The 14823-nt window shown below is 41.6% G+C and overlaps 1 protein-coding gene across 1 annotated transcript in view; it reads left to right on the top strand.

Annotated features, from left to right (window-relative positions):
• LOC136422395 (sodium- and chloride-dependent glycine transporter 2-like) overlaps positions 1–14823 on the top strand; it is an 87027-nt gene that overhangs the window by 18518 nt on the left and 53686 nt on the right. Inside the window, exon 2 of the mRNA XM_066410138.1 lies at positions 5103–5203. The gene's annotated coding sequence lies outside the window, so the exon portion shown is untranslated. The remainder of the gene's footprint in view (positions 1–5102; positions 5204–14823) is intronic.

Raw genomic sequence — 14823 nt, 5'->3', positions numbered from 1 at the left:
ATATAGTAGATAAAACTGGAAACAGTATGATGTTGCACCATACATTGAAAACTAAGATAAACGATCGTAAGGTGCAGGCAAGGACTGACAATATGATTATGCTGATTGAAATAGAGTCCGGGAAGATTTGAAACTGTATAAGCTACGATATGCCAAAGCCTGTAACTGAAAACTTGCTATCGGGTGTGCCTGTAGGCTCGTAGTATCCATAGCAATGTAACCAAAAACCACAGGAAACTTTAAGCAAGGTCATTAGTAAAATTCGATGCTACTACAAGAGATTCGCGGGGTACCAGTTTTCAATGGGACAGCAACACAAGTAAAGCTTGGTGGCTCCTATGAGGCGTAGTCGTGAGGTGCCTGCCTGGTGTCTCCAAATTCCGTCATACATTGTATGAGTAGAAAATAAAATACAAAATGTATCAAATAGGTTTACTGTGACAAAGATGGATGCTCAACTTACAAGCTGAAATTTGTACCAATAAAAGTACAAACATAACATCATATGGCATTTAACGATCCTCAGAGATATTAAGGTTGCCACAGAAGTCACCCAGCTGCATAACTCATATCAGGTACCCGACAGGTCCATTCATTGCTTGTAAACCAAACATAGTAAACATATGCATGCACGCACCTCTAGACAGAATCAGACAAGTATATTACATGGTAAGTAATAGTTTCTTTGTACTAAAAGGGCTTGTATCTTTTTAGTACAAGAGAAGCAACTGACCATTGGTGTTTAACAAATAAATCGATTCCACGTTCAGTACGCACGAACTTTATTAACAATACTCAATATATGTAGTAAGAGATAGCAAGAAATAAGTTCATTGAAGCACCTAGAATATCATCTTGTATATTATTCATCAGAACAAAATATTTAGGTTGAGAAATATCTTATTATGCAGTGGAGTAGTTTTTGATTATCTGCCAAAACCAAAAACGATAAATTCAGATTCTTTATTCATTTATTCATTAAACTTCGCAGATTACGATCCGCCATAACTTATCATTATGAAATATGATGGGAATGATAATATACTCTCAAGGCCAACTCCTCCATAAAACTGCTCCTGTCTAAAGTGCAACGTTAACAATGACAGTTGTTGTGTGAGGAATAATGATGAACGATTCTAATGAAGGTTGTGTGCTTTAAATGCAATTTTTGTGTTTTTGTGTTCCGGTAATAGAAGAGGAATAGAAGTAAAAAAACTATCGAAAATTGTAACATCTTCAGCATATGTCTAATAAATACAAAAAGAGTTTTTGATGGTCGTTATTCTGTCGTATCAGAAAATAGATACAGTACTGTAAATGCAGAAATGTTCGCGGTTTTCGCGGCGACAGTTTCACCGCGAACTTAAAACCACCGCGAACATTTTTGTCCAATACTGTAGCAGTGTGTGACTATAGCACTGCCGTGAACCTAAAACCACCGCAAACACTCCATTTTCCCCTTAGCGTGAAATAAAAACCACGCGAACTTAAATGCATTTACAGTATCCTTATCCCAACCGTTTGTAACCTACGAAAATGCTCAGAACACAGTCTGCAGTTGTAAGTAATACCCGAAGATCTTACTTTGTTTGAAATCGATTATGTGCCCCTCTCCTCTCGGAATTCAATATCGGCTAAACCCAAGACAAAAACAGCATCTAATTTCCCTCCTCTTATATCATTAACAGCTTAGCGCCAGATATACGACTTTTTATTCCCACATCACCTTTAGGCTATATCATCAACGGCTCATCCTCAAATAAACGACGCTTCATAAATGACATTTTCATTTCCCCTCTCCGGCATTATCAATGGCTCACCCCCAGATAACCGACGTTTCATTTCCCTCTCCAACACTATTAAAGTCTCATCCCCAGATAAACGCCATTTCATTTCCCCTTTTCCGGGATTATCAGCGACCCATCCTCAGATGAGCGACACCTTATCTCCCCTCTCCAACACTACTAACGCCTCGTCCCCAGCTAAACGACTTTTCAGTTCCCCCTCCGGTATCAAATGGCTCATCCCCGGATAAACGACGTTTCATTTCCCGCTATCCGCCCCGCTGATGACGAGATTAACGCGGGAAAAACCTTCGCGTCACATCAGGATGTCGCGTCACGTCCCTCGCGTTAGGACGAATAGGTTCGATTAACCAGGAGGTTTTCTACTGCTGATGGCCGCACAGATCCGTTAGCTGTGGCGAGTCATTAGCGTTAGGCTGGCTTATAGTCTTGTAGTGGAAACAACCCGGGACATGCTTTTATGTTCAGGTGCTTAAAGTTGAGGTGAAAAGTTTAGCTACGATGAGATGTTGAAACCGGTTACGTCATGCATGATTGCAATTTCTAGATATCTGCAATTAGATATATCAAGTTGACATAACTAATTGCAGATATATAGAAATCAAAATCATGACGTAGCTGATTGTCAAGATTTCGAATGCTAAAATCAGTTAGGTCAAGGTTTTGATTTTCAGAAGTCTGAAATCAATTACGTCATGATTTCGAAGGCCAAAATCAGTAACTGCATGATTTGGAAAGAAACGTTAATTACAGATTCTATTAACCGGGAGATTCTCTACCGATGGCCGAACAGATCGGTTAGTGTCTTACAGTACTGTAGCGGGAAACAAGCCGGAGACATGCTTTTATGCTTAAGGTGAAAGTTAAGCTACGGTGAAATGCCGAACCCAGTTACGTCATTATTTTAATTTCTAAATATCTGCAATCAGTTATGTCAAGATTTCAAATGCTAAAATCGGTTAAGTCAAGATTGTGATTTTCAGAAGTCTGAAATCAATTGCGTCAAGATTTCGAATGCCGAAATCATTAACATCATGATTTTAAGAAACAGTACCTCAAGGTAAGATTAGCCGGGAGGGTTTTTTCTCCTAACGGCCGCACAGATCAGTTAGCTGTAGGGAATCATTAGTGTCAGGCCGGCGCTGGCGGTCTGGCGCTGTCAGCGTTCTTTCCAAACACAACACCTGATTTGGGGCGACTTATTCATCGTACTGTCTTCATCTGCGTAACGTGAAATAGAAAGTCAACGAAATGCCGAAATAAGCTACGCTATGGTTTTTATTTTTGAGCGTCTGAAATCAATTACGTCATGATTTCGAATGCTAAGATCAGTTAGGTCATGATTTAGAAAGAAACGTTAGTTACAGATTCAATTAGCCGGGAGATTCTCTACTGATGGCCGAACAGATTGGTTAGTGTCAGACTGACTTACAGTCTTGTAGCGGGAAACAAGCCGGCATATGCTTTTATGTTCAGATGCTTTAGCTACGATGAGATCTTGGAATCAATTACGTCATGAATTTAATTTTCAAGTATCTGAAATCACTTACGTCAAGATTTCGATTGCCAGAATCGTCTGCTTCATTATTTTGAAGGAAACGGGCTTACGGTGTTTCGCATCAGGTAAACAATAGATAAAAATACGCCAAAAATAGTTACTCAAGTAACTGGATACAATTTTGAAACAGTCAGGCGTGTCAGACATCATCCGCTATCTTTCGTCAGTGACTGAGAAAGGTACCGTCCGTGAAAGATAGCGGATGCTGTTTGGAACGTCTGACTGTATTAAAGTTTTATCCAGTTGCTTGAGTAATTATTTTTGGCGTATCTTACTACCTTGATGTCTAACTTTCATCAACGAATGAATATAGACTTGTTTTATAATCAGACTTGCCTGTACTTTACAGTTGAATAACAGATTCTGACATACCGATATGCAGTAGCTATATATTCATGGTATCATCGACTTATCCTGAACGACAATCAAAATGACCTTCTCTCGAGTGTTGATCGTAATCTGGAAACTGTTCGCGTATTGATTGTAGTACCAAATCGACCATAAGCCTGAGGTTATGTACGAGGAGTGAACAGGGGCAAATGACACTATACATTTCAGGGGGAACTGCAAAGGATACATCATGCGTCAAGAAAGCATTTGTGCTATGAAGTTTAGTGCATGAATGACTGATTAAATGAATGAATGAATGATAGTACGATCTGAGCGCACTTGTTTTGAAATAGACGATAAGATATTCCAAACGTCGAGCGTTGAAATGTGCTGTTACAGTAATAGGTGCGTAGGGTCTTATGAGTACAAAACAGATATCTCTGGACTTTCGCCAAAACATTCCATTCCACACCTCTCGTTCGTAGACACATGTATCTCGGTAGTTAAAGCCAATGGAAAGCCAGACAAAAACATATGAAGGATTCAGGTGACGCCAGAAGGTCTTTTTATCACTGTAAAGTGAACACAGACCCATGGCCTTACCTATGGACTAGAGAACAGCACGTGGCCTAGGCCCTCGCCTCTAGACCAGTGCGCGAGCGGGTGGGGAAATGGGCCCATTTCCAACCCAAATGAACCTCCGGGCGCGTTATAAAGGCGGGGCCCATTTGTCAAGCTCACGGCCGAGCTGACATCGCCTTCTGGTTGGCGGTGAGGGAAAAAAGGGCGTGGGGTTGTATAGTAGTCCAACCTTAGTAGACTTTATATAATAATCGTTTTCTTTATGCAAATGAGCATTGTGATCCATTTCTGGGTTTATAAATCCAGCTGGGAACTTAAGTTTGGAAGTCTGACTGGGGTTGTGCAAAGTTTTCCACGTGCAAACTCGCAGCAAGCGTGCCTGTCAAAACTCCCAGCCGAGAGGGGCAGTCGGGGTGAGGGTCTGTCAGCTGACCATTGTTGGAGGATCGATCACGTCGCACTTACGGGCGCGGTGTCGTGGCGTGAGTGGGGCCGAGATCTGCACAACAACGTACCAAGCCGCTCTTAACGTCCGGAGCAACAAGCGTTAAGGGGAGATCTTTACGCGTTTGATCAAAAGAAAATCGTGATCGAAGTGTGCTGAAGAGAGCTCACTCGCAGCTGTTGCGAGCTCACTTGGTGGCGAGCCGTGAAAGCAACCAGTTGTTTTACTGGGGAAATCAAATCAAGGGCCGGCGGCTGACGTGACGCGGAGTGTGCGCGAGAATCGGGCGATTCGAGCCTGCAGGCGGACAAGCTGTTGATAGTGTCAGTGGGAAGGAGTGAAGTAATCGGAAATCGACTGACGTCAGAGTATTTCTTTGCAGAAGACCAGCAGTTGTGAGTCCGGAGTAAAGTGGACACGGCAGCGGCGGAAGAACAGCGAACAGGGAATTCAGCAAACGGACGACGAGTGAGTCAAGTAACGGTAGGTGCACTTTTAAATCTTCACTTGTTTTGTATTCTATTATTGGTTCGACTGTGAATGACATACAGCAAGGGCTGCCCAACTATCCTGTGGCTATCACAAAGGGCTAGCCCTGGGGACGGAACAATGCACAGGAATTGGGAATATTAATTTACATGAATAGTCTTGCGAATTCACAACCATGACATGTTTCTGTGTCTACGTATTTTTTAGTCCATTCGCATTACGAGTTCTAAGAAAACTTTGAGATATCTGATCGTCTCAAGCCAAATCACTAGCGTATTCTTAAGACATATTGATTCTGTGGTTAAAGCTGTGGGTAAAGTAACATTGCCGCCATGGTAGTTGTGTCCCAAAAGCAGTCTCCGTTTTTCTGGTTCCCTGTTTTTTAATCGCTGCAATTTTGTGATGATTTGTCGCCAAGTCGTTGGAAAACTATGGCAATTGGCAAACATCCTGCATTCGACGTAACGGCAGCAACAAAACGTTGACTGTTAGCGACGGCTGCCTAATTCAAAACACGGGTGAACAATGAGCAGGGCTGATACGAAAGCACTATGTTGACCTCTTCGATTTTACCATTCCGTGATGACTATGTAGCTATAGGTTTTTCAACAGTCTATTGCTTTTTATCGATCTGTACCTTGGCCGTTATGCATTTAGATTGAGAGCAATGAATAGTAAAAATGTTCACTTACCAACAACACTGCTATATCAAATATAAGTTATGGAAAAATACTGTTAACAGCAGGCTTGACTATTGTCCCAATGTTTTCTAAATATGTCAAGGAAAAGTGCATGTTTCACGTATGCACTAGTATCTTCCCTCATATGTCATATACCGACTGTGCCATAGTTTATACACATGCTATAGGTGCAAGTGCATACCACACTCTAAAACGGACCAGAAATGCAACACGTCAGTTCATCCGCAACCGTCCAGGCCGTCCAAACACCTGGCATGCTTTAGGTACTACAAGTGTGCATTTTTAATTGCGCCCCAAAACGCTAGCCTGGGTGCCATCCTATATCTACCGGGGCTCCTACACTCGCTACCCTAAAAAACATGTATATGTTTTTTAGGGTAGCGAGTGTAAGAGCCCCGGTAGAAATAGGATGGCACCCAGGCTACAAAACGCACCAGAAAGGCAACACATCACAGGCCGTCCTAAACACTACGCGGCCTGGCGCGATCGCTCCCTGTACCACTTACTGCCTCCCCCACCCTCCTGACATATTTGTATAACAGAAAACCAGCTTGCTGTCTATCAACCCCAATCTGCGCAGTAATCTCCGCACAAAGTCGCGGCCGCTCCCCATTCAATCAGAGCGTTAGAAGGTTCTGCCGCGGCTCTGATGGTGTTTGGGCTTGAAAGGCCAATAACTTAACCTGGTCACCAGTCCCTCCCAGGGCTTCAGGCTGGGATTCCTCGGCTCGGTATGCTTTTATCCCCGTTGACCAACTTACCGCGCCCCGGTGATTTTGCTTGCCCGACTTCAATGATAAAGGACCTGCCAGGTTGTCTAACCAGACTCCGCTGATACCTGGAAAAATGATAGAGATTGGCCAAATATGTTGAACGATTTGCAAGAGGAGTTTGCCAGCCATTGAGTTACAAGTTACTATCAATGAATTGTTCTCCAAAGCCCTCAAACAATTATCCCTATTTTGGTCGATTTAAACAACTTGTTCCGAATCCGACGGGGAGGTCTGGTGAAGACCCCCTTCCAGGGTCTGAAGCAAAATTTTCTTGGGGGTAGGTTAGACCTGGTGCCGAAGAGCTGTCCTGTGTGGGACCCGGCAAGAGTCTGGATTGACCAGGCTAGGGCAGAAAGGCCAATAGCTCGATTTGATGCGACTTGCTGATAGATAGAACGCCTCGGAGGTAATTCCGGCGCAGGCACCCGATCAATACGTGCAAAACCCCGGGCTGTGAGATGGAATTGGGTTTTGTGCAGGTAACATCCGCGGGTAAATGGAGATTTGTAGCGGAGATCGGAGACCAAGGTCTTCGCCTTCGCTGGAGAAAAGAATATGAAAGAATATTTTGAATCATGAAATGAATCTTTAAAAAAAATGAAATGATTTCTGAAAAAACAACAACATGAAATGAGTTTTGTAAGAATAACATGAAATGATTCTTTTATTAAAAAAACACGAAATAAATCTTGTAAAAAACATTAAATGAATTTGGAAAAAAAGATGATGAAATGAATTTTGTACAAAAAATGATCAAATTGAATGAGGGTAACATCCGCGGGTAAATGGAGATTTGTAGCGGAGATCGGATACCAAGGTCTGCGCCTTCGCTGGAAAAAGAATATGAAAAATGTTTTAAATAATGAAATGAATTTTGTAAATAAAACATGAAATTAATTTTGTGTAAAAAAACTAAAAATGTTTTTGTAATAAATATATGAAATGAATTAAAAAACATGAAATGAATTTTTTCTAACTGACAATTTTTTTCTAATATGAAATGAATTTTCTAAAAAAAATGATCAAATTGGATGAAGCGAAATTTGATGGAATGACTTGAAAAAAGGTGGAAATTGAGGAAAATAAGATGAAAAAAAAACAATGTTAACAAAAATCAGCATTTAGCATGCCTTTTTCGCGGAGGTCATGTAACTTTTCTAACATAAGGTAGAACTGTATTGATTAATTGCAGCTTGTTTATACACCCACTTGTGTCTGGACAACGTAACGTCAAGTCATCTGTATAAGGATCCGTTTGAAAGATTTACGATTCAAAATCTACTGTATCTAATTCTAAAATCTGCGCACCCTTCGTGCAAAACCATATAACTACGCTTAAAAAGGAATCTAACTATTAAGCAACGCGCAGTGTAATTGTGTATGGACATACAAGGGAGCTTAAGTAGCCCATAGGGACTGTAAGAGCTCATTTTGAATTAGGTTAACTGTTTTTAACACAGTTAAGCTAAGTTGTCAGCGCACGTTATTTTTCCTTGGGTGTCAGAAACCATTTTATGTGTCTTGCAAAATAATCTCTTGTTTGTGTTCTTTATGCCTGAAATAGTTTATGATTTAGAGACATTTGTACAAACCGTCTGTCCGATTTATCTATCCGTTTTGGAAAAAGACATAAAGCAGGTGCGATGAGCTAACGTTAATGCACATACACCTATAACACTTTGTCAAGTGGAAAAATCGGGCCCATTTATTCACCATAGTAAATGCATGGGAGGCAGATAAGAATAGAACTCATTTCAAAACTAAATAGCCAAAAAAATATGAAAGCTGATTGCGCCATTTGCGCAAACTACAGTCAAACTCACTTGTCCATTTCAGAGCACTATACAGTGTGTGCGTGAGTTATATAGGCTGATTATTATAGCCAATGCATATTTACAAATAACACGTTCACTAGTGGGAAAATGATGCCCATTTATCGACCATAGAAAATGCGCGGAAGGCCACTTCGAAAAATAGGGCAAGTCTAAAGGGAAACATTCCGCCAAAGGCATTAACGACGGGCCATAAACGTGTGGATTTTATAGCTAGTGGAACATATACACAGCAGTACACCAGATAGGGCTCATTATGTATGGACTGTGATACACAATGGCGGTCCACTTTAACGCTTTTGACATTAGGAGCAGATAAGCAAGTTAACATTGTGTCCATATGGACATCGAAATGAACGATGTTTAGGTTCAATGCCTTGTTATGCAGTGCTGCATAGTGCGTGTGTTATAGCTAGTGGAACATATAAACAGCGGTACACTAGATAGCGCTCATTATAGGACTGTGATACACAATGGCGGTGGACCACTTTTACGCTTTTGACATTAGGAGTGGATAAAAGGTGAACATTGTATCCATATGGACATCTAAATGAACAATGTTTAGGTTCAATGCCTTGTTATGTAGTGCTGCATAGTGCGTATATCATAACTAGTGGAACATAACCACTGTACACCAGACAGGGCTCATTATGTACTGACTGTGATACACAATGGCGGTCCACTTTTACGCTTTTGGCATTAGGATCAGATAAGCAAGTGAACATTGTATCCATATGGGCATCTAAATGAACAATGTTTAGGTTCAATGTCTTGTTATGCAATGCTGCATAGTGCGTGTATTATAGCGAGTGGAACATATAAACAGCAGTACACCAGATAAAGCATTTACAACGTCTATGTACAGACTGTGGTACACAATGGCGATGGACTAATTTCACGCTTTTGACATTAGGAGCAGATAACTACCTTTATCCCCTTTATCTACATTTTAGCGATGAATATGTTCACATTCATGTCTAGCTACGTACACAGTGCAGGAATTGCAACTGGATGGACAAAACATCGTACGAGACAGAATTCATTATCGTTGTGATATTTATGAGCTGCGACCCAAAGCGGGGACGGACTATTACAACCATAATACAGACGGCTATCCAGTTGTATCTGAAAATCCATTGAACTCCACCAAAATCCATAGTGGGGGTACTTAAGTATGACCTCTAACGATCTTGACATACGTTTCTACACATTCAAATATAGCTATAGGTTCAATGATTTGTTATGCAAGGTTCAATAGTGCAAATGTCACAATGGAAGGGACGTACTTACTACAATAAATAGAGATCATTAGTGTAGGGACTGGAACCCACATTTGCTTTGAACGCGACAATCATAAGAGCCCGTTTGAACTCTGGTTTTATGACATCCCCGAGCATAGTCAAAGTGGTTAGATGCCTCTCAAGATCACCTAATGCGGGTATCAGGACAAGATACACATCGGATATAGCTCAATATTGTTTTAACCACTATAACCACTCACGGACAGCTACCCCATCGCATGTAAATGGAAATATACAGTTTGGGAAAATATTGCACGATCTCTTAAACTAAAATGCACTTTTCTAACCACCATTTCCATTCGCCATTACTCCCTCCCAATCAGTTGGATTTTATGAATCATTACCACGTTACTATAACTTTTCAACATAATATAGTTTAGTTTATACACAAAAGGTAGAGATTTTATACTGATGAAGACAGCAGACAGACTGCCGAAACGTTTGTAGAGGAAAAATAAGGATGTGTACAAACGAAAACTATGTTCAATTGATTTACTAACGTCAACATGATCAAACTATTTCCGGAGATAGCACTGTAACTTTTGGCGCACTTTACGAGCATTTTTTTTATAAATGTCAAATAGCAATAGATGTGAATCTGAATCTTCGTTATTGACCGAAGCTCCCGGCGCTTTGTGAGCAGGTGTGGCGGTACAGGAGGTATTATCTAATCGATAACATCCCAACCGACAGCCTCCTAACGTCTCCAATATCGGCCTTGTGCGGTCACGGGCGGCTTCTATCTCGGAAATCGTAAGTCGGTTGAGGTTGACAGCAACCCAAAATATTCATTTGGAAATTCAAAAAGAAAACGAGGGCTCATTAAAATCTACCTGCAAACCAAATATCAAGACAATGCAATTAGGCATTTTCGAGTTATCGTGTTGACACACGCACACACACACAAGCACGCACACACGCGCACACACACACACACACACACACACACACACACACACACACACACACACACAAACACACATACACAAACGCTATTGAACATAGACTTTTTGGCAAAGGTAAAATTAAAACACAATAATTACGTATCAGTACCAACGAAAGGCCAGAGGAGACACAGACATTACAAGATGTTTCTGTTTTTCCTTATAGTTTTCCGCTACTGGCTATGCTGAACTTCTAACAAAGTCCCAACAGTATTGCCTTGTTGGTTGCGGTCATTACTAAGGCTTTCATTGGTGAGAGTTCATCGCGTAACAACAACGGCCCTGCCTGTTGCTTTTGAGTATGCGTTTTTATCGGTTGCTGACTGTACATGTATAGAATGTTTGTAGGCAAACTTTTACTAGGGTAGCGCGTCTGGACCAGAAAATTGAGGATACCACTTTTATCACCATAGTTACGAGCTTTGTAAATAAACTTCATCGCTTAGTGGCCATCTGTCTTTTCAATTGCTGCTCTGTTTGCGATCCTGTTTATTTCTGACAGTGGCTGTGGTAAACTTTATGGACAGGCAGGTGGTGTTTCTCAGCCGGAAATTGAGGCTACCGTAAACGGTAGTCGCTAGGAAGTGTCTTTCTGCTTTTGAACTTTTACGTCTTTCTGTCAGTGCTATGGTTAGGGTTTTACCAATAGCGTTTTTGTCCCGCGTTTGTGGCCAACAGAAGCAAAAGTTCAGCACTCCGTAGCGATCTGGATTTGACTTAGTCTATCTTTGCGTTTCTGTGTGTTTTCAAGTAGGTTATAACATCCATGGTATTTCTAAAAGTGGTTGCATAGGTTGCTTGAACAAAAGCCGTATATTTTGCTCCTCGTTTGAGGACGGATGCGGACATCGCTAATAGCCTGGATGCAATATCTAAAATACCTTTGGTCACATAATGGTGTGGGAATAGATACGTTAGAGATTTGGGGTCTGGCATCCAGGCTATAAGCGTCAAGGTTTCAAAAGTAAAAGATCGGCGCTAAGTAACTATTAACGTTTGAACGTGTGTTTTTTTTCGTTTTCAGCATTTTCTATCGTTTCTTGTGTTGTAGTTTTGATTTTCTTGAAACACTATTCTGCCCCTTGCTTGAGGCAGGCCATTGAGTCCGCCGCCTTGCTGAATATGCATGCGGGTGTCAAACCTGTGAAATATCACTTCCTTCTGTAAGTAGCAGCTTCCTCCGGCCCCCATCATCCTCTATTCACGTTCCTCCGGCCCCCATCATCCCCTATCCACGTTCCCGCCTCCTCTTCTGACCCTTGACACCTGCCCATTCACTGTTGCCATGGCGACGCAGGCGACCGAGCTACCATGCCAAACTCCGGTCCATTCTTCAGTTCTGTGAAAAGATGTGTGATTGAATGAAGGAGAATAGTTCAGCTCACGGAAGTTCGCGGCTGTGTGAAGCTTTGATTTGCTTCTTGCCGTGGGAAGAACAAGGCGCACACAGAAGCCGAACAAGACCTTCCGAGAAATAGGCTGCACTCTGACTAAACGGAAATCGTTTTAGACGCCCCAGGGCATCTTGATTGTAATTAACTAATTAAGTAAAACAAAAAGACTGAGTATTTCCAAGGAGGTTATAAGGGTGTTTTTTTTTTCGATATGAGGACTACCTGATGAATATATCTCTTGTAACGTTTCAGGCAAAACACGACTTTCAAGATTTGAAATGCTTAGTTTGTTTTTCTCTTTCGATTTTTTCACAGGTTGTGCCTATTTCATATTTCGGTTAAAAACAAAGTTTACTACAGGTCTCTTGCCCTATTCTATTCTATCCTATTCTATTATATTATATTATATCATATCATATTACAATATATTCCATTCCATATATAAGCAATACTGGTGGATTCCCAGGCAGCATGGTGCATATCTGTGAGCAAGTCTCACAAAAATCGCTACTAAAAAAAACGCAAAATTAATCTAACTCCAAGTTTCCTAGCACCCCTAAGTGTCCCAGTAGAAGTTCTTAGCTGCTGCTCAGACAGTAAAAGTGAAAGTTCGTAGCTGCTGCTCAGACAGTAAAAGTGAAAGTTCTTAGCTGCTACTAAGACAGTAAAACTGTAAAAGTGAAAGTGCATCCATCACGGTTAATGAAGGAAATTTGGTTTTGATGGAGATGACGTCACGGCGTCCATTCCTGGCGGCTGAGGCAGAAAATTGTTTCCTGGTGACCGGTCTGCACCGGGACGGGCTGATGGTAATGCTGGAGTATATCAGCCTCTTCCTTTGACTTTCGCTTCTTCTGAGAATTCGTTGAAATTAGTCGTACATCGTTTGTTTTTGTTTCTTTCTTTGTTTCTTTCTTTGTTTGAGCCTTTATCTCAAGCCGCTTGTCATCGAGGTCATGAGGGAAGAGGTATGAGACAGACAAAATAAATTAGGTTATAGACAGGAAAAACTGATGGTGAATTGAAATACACGGACTTTTAAAACTTTGCATTCTTGTCCCTGTATTGTAAGTCTGTAATCCTATACGAGGACTCGAGGTAAACATCAAATCAGAGTTGTGAATATGCACCGGGACGGACTTATGGTAATGCTGGAGTATATCAGCCTCTTTCTTTGACTTTCGAGAAGTTTGTTTACAATAGTATATTGTCGAAGAGACCTCGTCACGTGTATTGTACATTGTCGATTTAAAGCTCTTACGTAGATGGTATGTAAAAAAATAAATGTATTAAAATTCATTTACATTTCCAAATGAAAATCTTGGTATTGCGTGTAATACCCTAGTATTAGTTCTTCCCAGAACTGTTGTCTTTGAAACAGTTTTATCATTAAATGTAGAGGCTTCTTTATTCGATAACCGTAAACAATGCGGCGTTTTTGTGTGACAGGCCGTTTGGTGAGATGTGCAACTTTAACTAGCTACGGACGCGTGCCTGCGAAGTTGGTGTGTTACGCCGAAGGTCGGCTATACCGGCTTTACAACTGTAAATGTACATATAAGTGACGTTCTCCAAAGCACTAACTGGACAGGCCGGCTAAAAGGGAGCAGTGGGTAGAAAATTGCTCCCTCTCCGCTAGTTTGTCTGTCTTGAGCGATGGACGGGGGAGAACCATTCTACAGGACAGGCCGTGACTAATCGACAGAATGTGTGGTTTCGACTCGTCTTGGTGTGTCATTTGCAGGAGAAATGTAAAACGACCACTCTAAAAGACGTGCAAGATTGGCAAAAGAGCGTTGTAAAAACAAAGAGCCGAAACTACACATTTCCTTGAATGTTAGGATATATGTCCTCTTTAGCGGACTTTTTTGGAACTTCGAAACGTGAAGGAAAGGAAGACCGAAGATACAAGGGAAAGAAGAGGAAGAGGACTTAAAAAAGGCTGATAGAGAGACAAAGAGGGGGAAAGACAGAGACACAAACACAGAGAAAGGGAGGCCGAGAAAGATAGACACGTGTACAGAGAGGGGGGGGGGGGCAGAGAGAGAGAGAGAGAGAGAGAGAGATAGATAGAGAGAGACAGGGACAGAGACAGAGAGACAGAGAGAGGGGACAGAGAGGCAGAGAGAGAGAGTAAGAGATGGAGACAGACAGAGAGAAAGAAAGAGAGACAAAAAGAGAGAGGGTAGAGAGAGACAGACCAATAGTGTTGTTATATTGGTCTCAGCCACAAAGATATTTCAATTGATGAAGCCAGCCGAGTTCTGGTGTACGCCTGGCCATGACCTTACTTTGAACTTGACCGCCATGTCCAGACTCTCCGAAACTGTCTGTGAACTGTAGTTCCAGTCTGCATGTGGTCGCACCGGGGACTGGGTCGGGAATATATAAATCAACCAAGCTGTGGAGCTAGCTCATTTCATGAAGAACTGTGTGATCTTAGAGTTGGGTTCAGTGAGACTTAGCTTACAAGAAGGCCGACTGACAAAACGTGACATCTGAGCCTAGCCAGATATACTCCTCAGGTCAGACTTCTACGTCGGCTGTGGACTTGACTTGACTAGTCAGTCTCTTGACTTCTAGTCAGTCCTGTCCATAAAGTAATAACTCAAGCAAGCTTCAAGCGTATGACATTAGGGTCTGTTTGTAGTTCATTTCCCCCACTAGAA

Source organism: Branchiostoma lanceolatum, chromosome 17 (assembly GCF_035083965.1).
Source record: "Branchiostoma lanceolatum isolate klBraLanc5 chromosome 17, klBraLanc5.hap2, whole genome shotgun sequence".
Lineage (NCBI taxonomy): Eukaryota > Metazoa > Chordata > Leptocardii > Amphioxiformes > Branchiostomatidae > Branchiostoma > Branchiostoma lanceolatum.
Note: the sequence above shows the minus strand (reverse complement) of the source record. Positions and strands in the feature narration are given on the sequence as shown.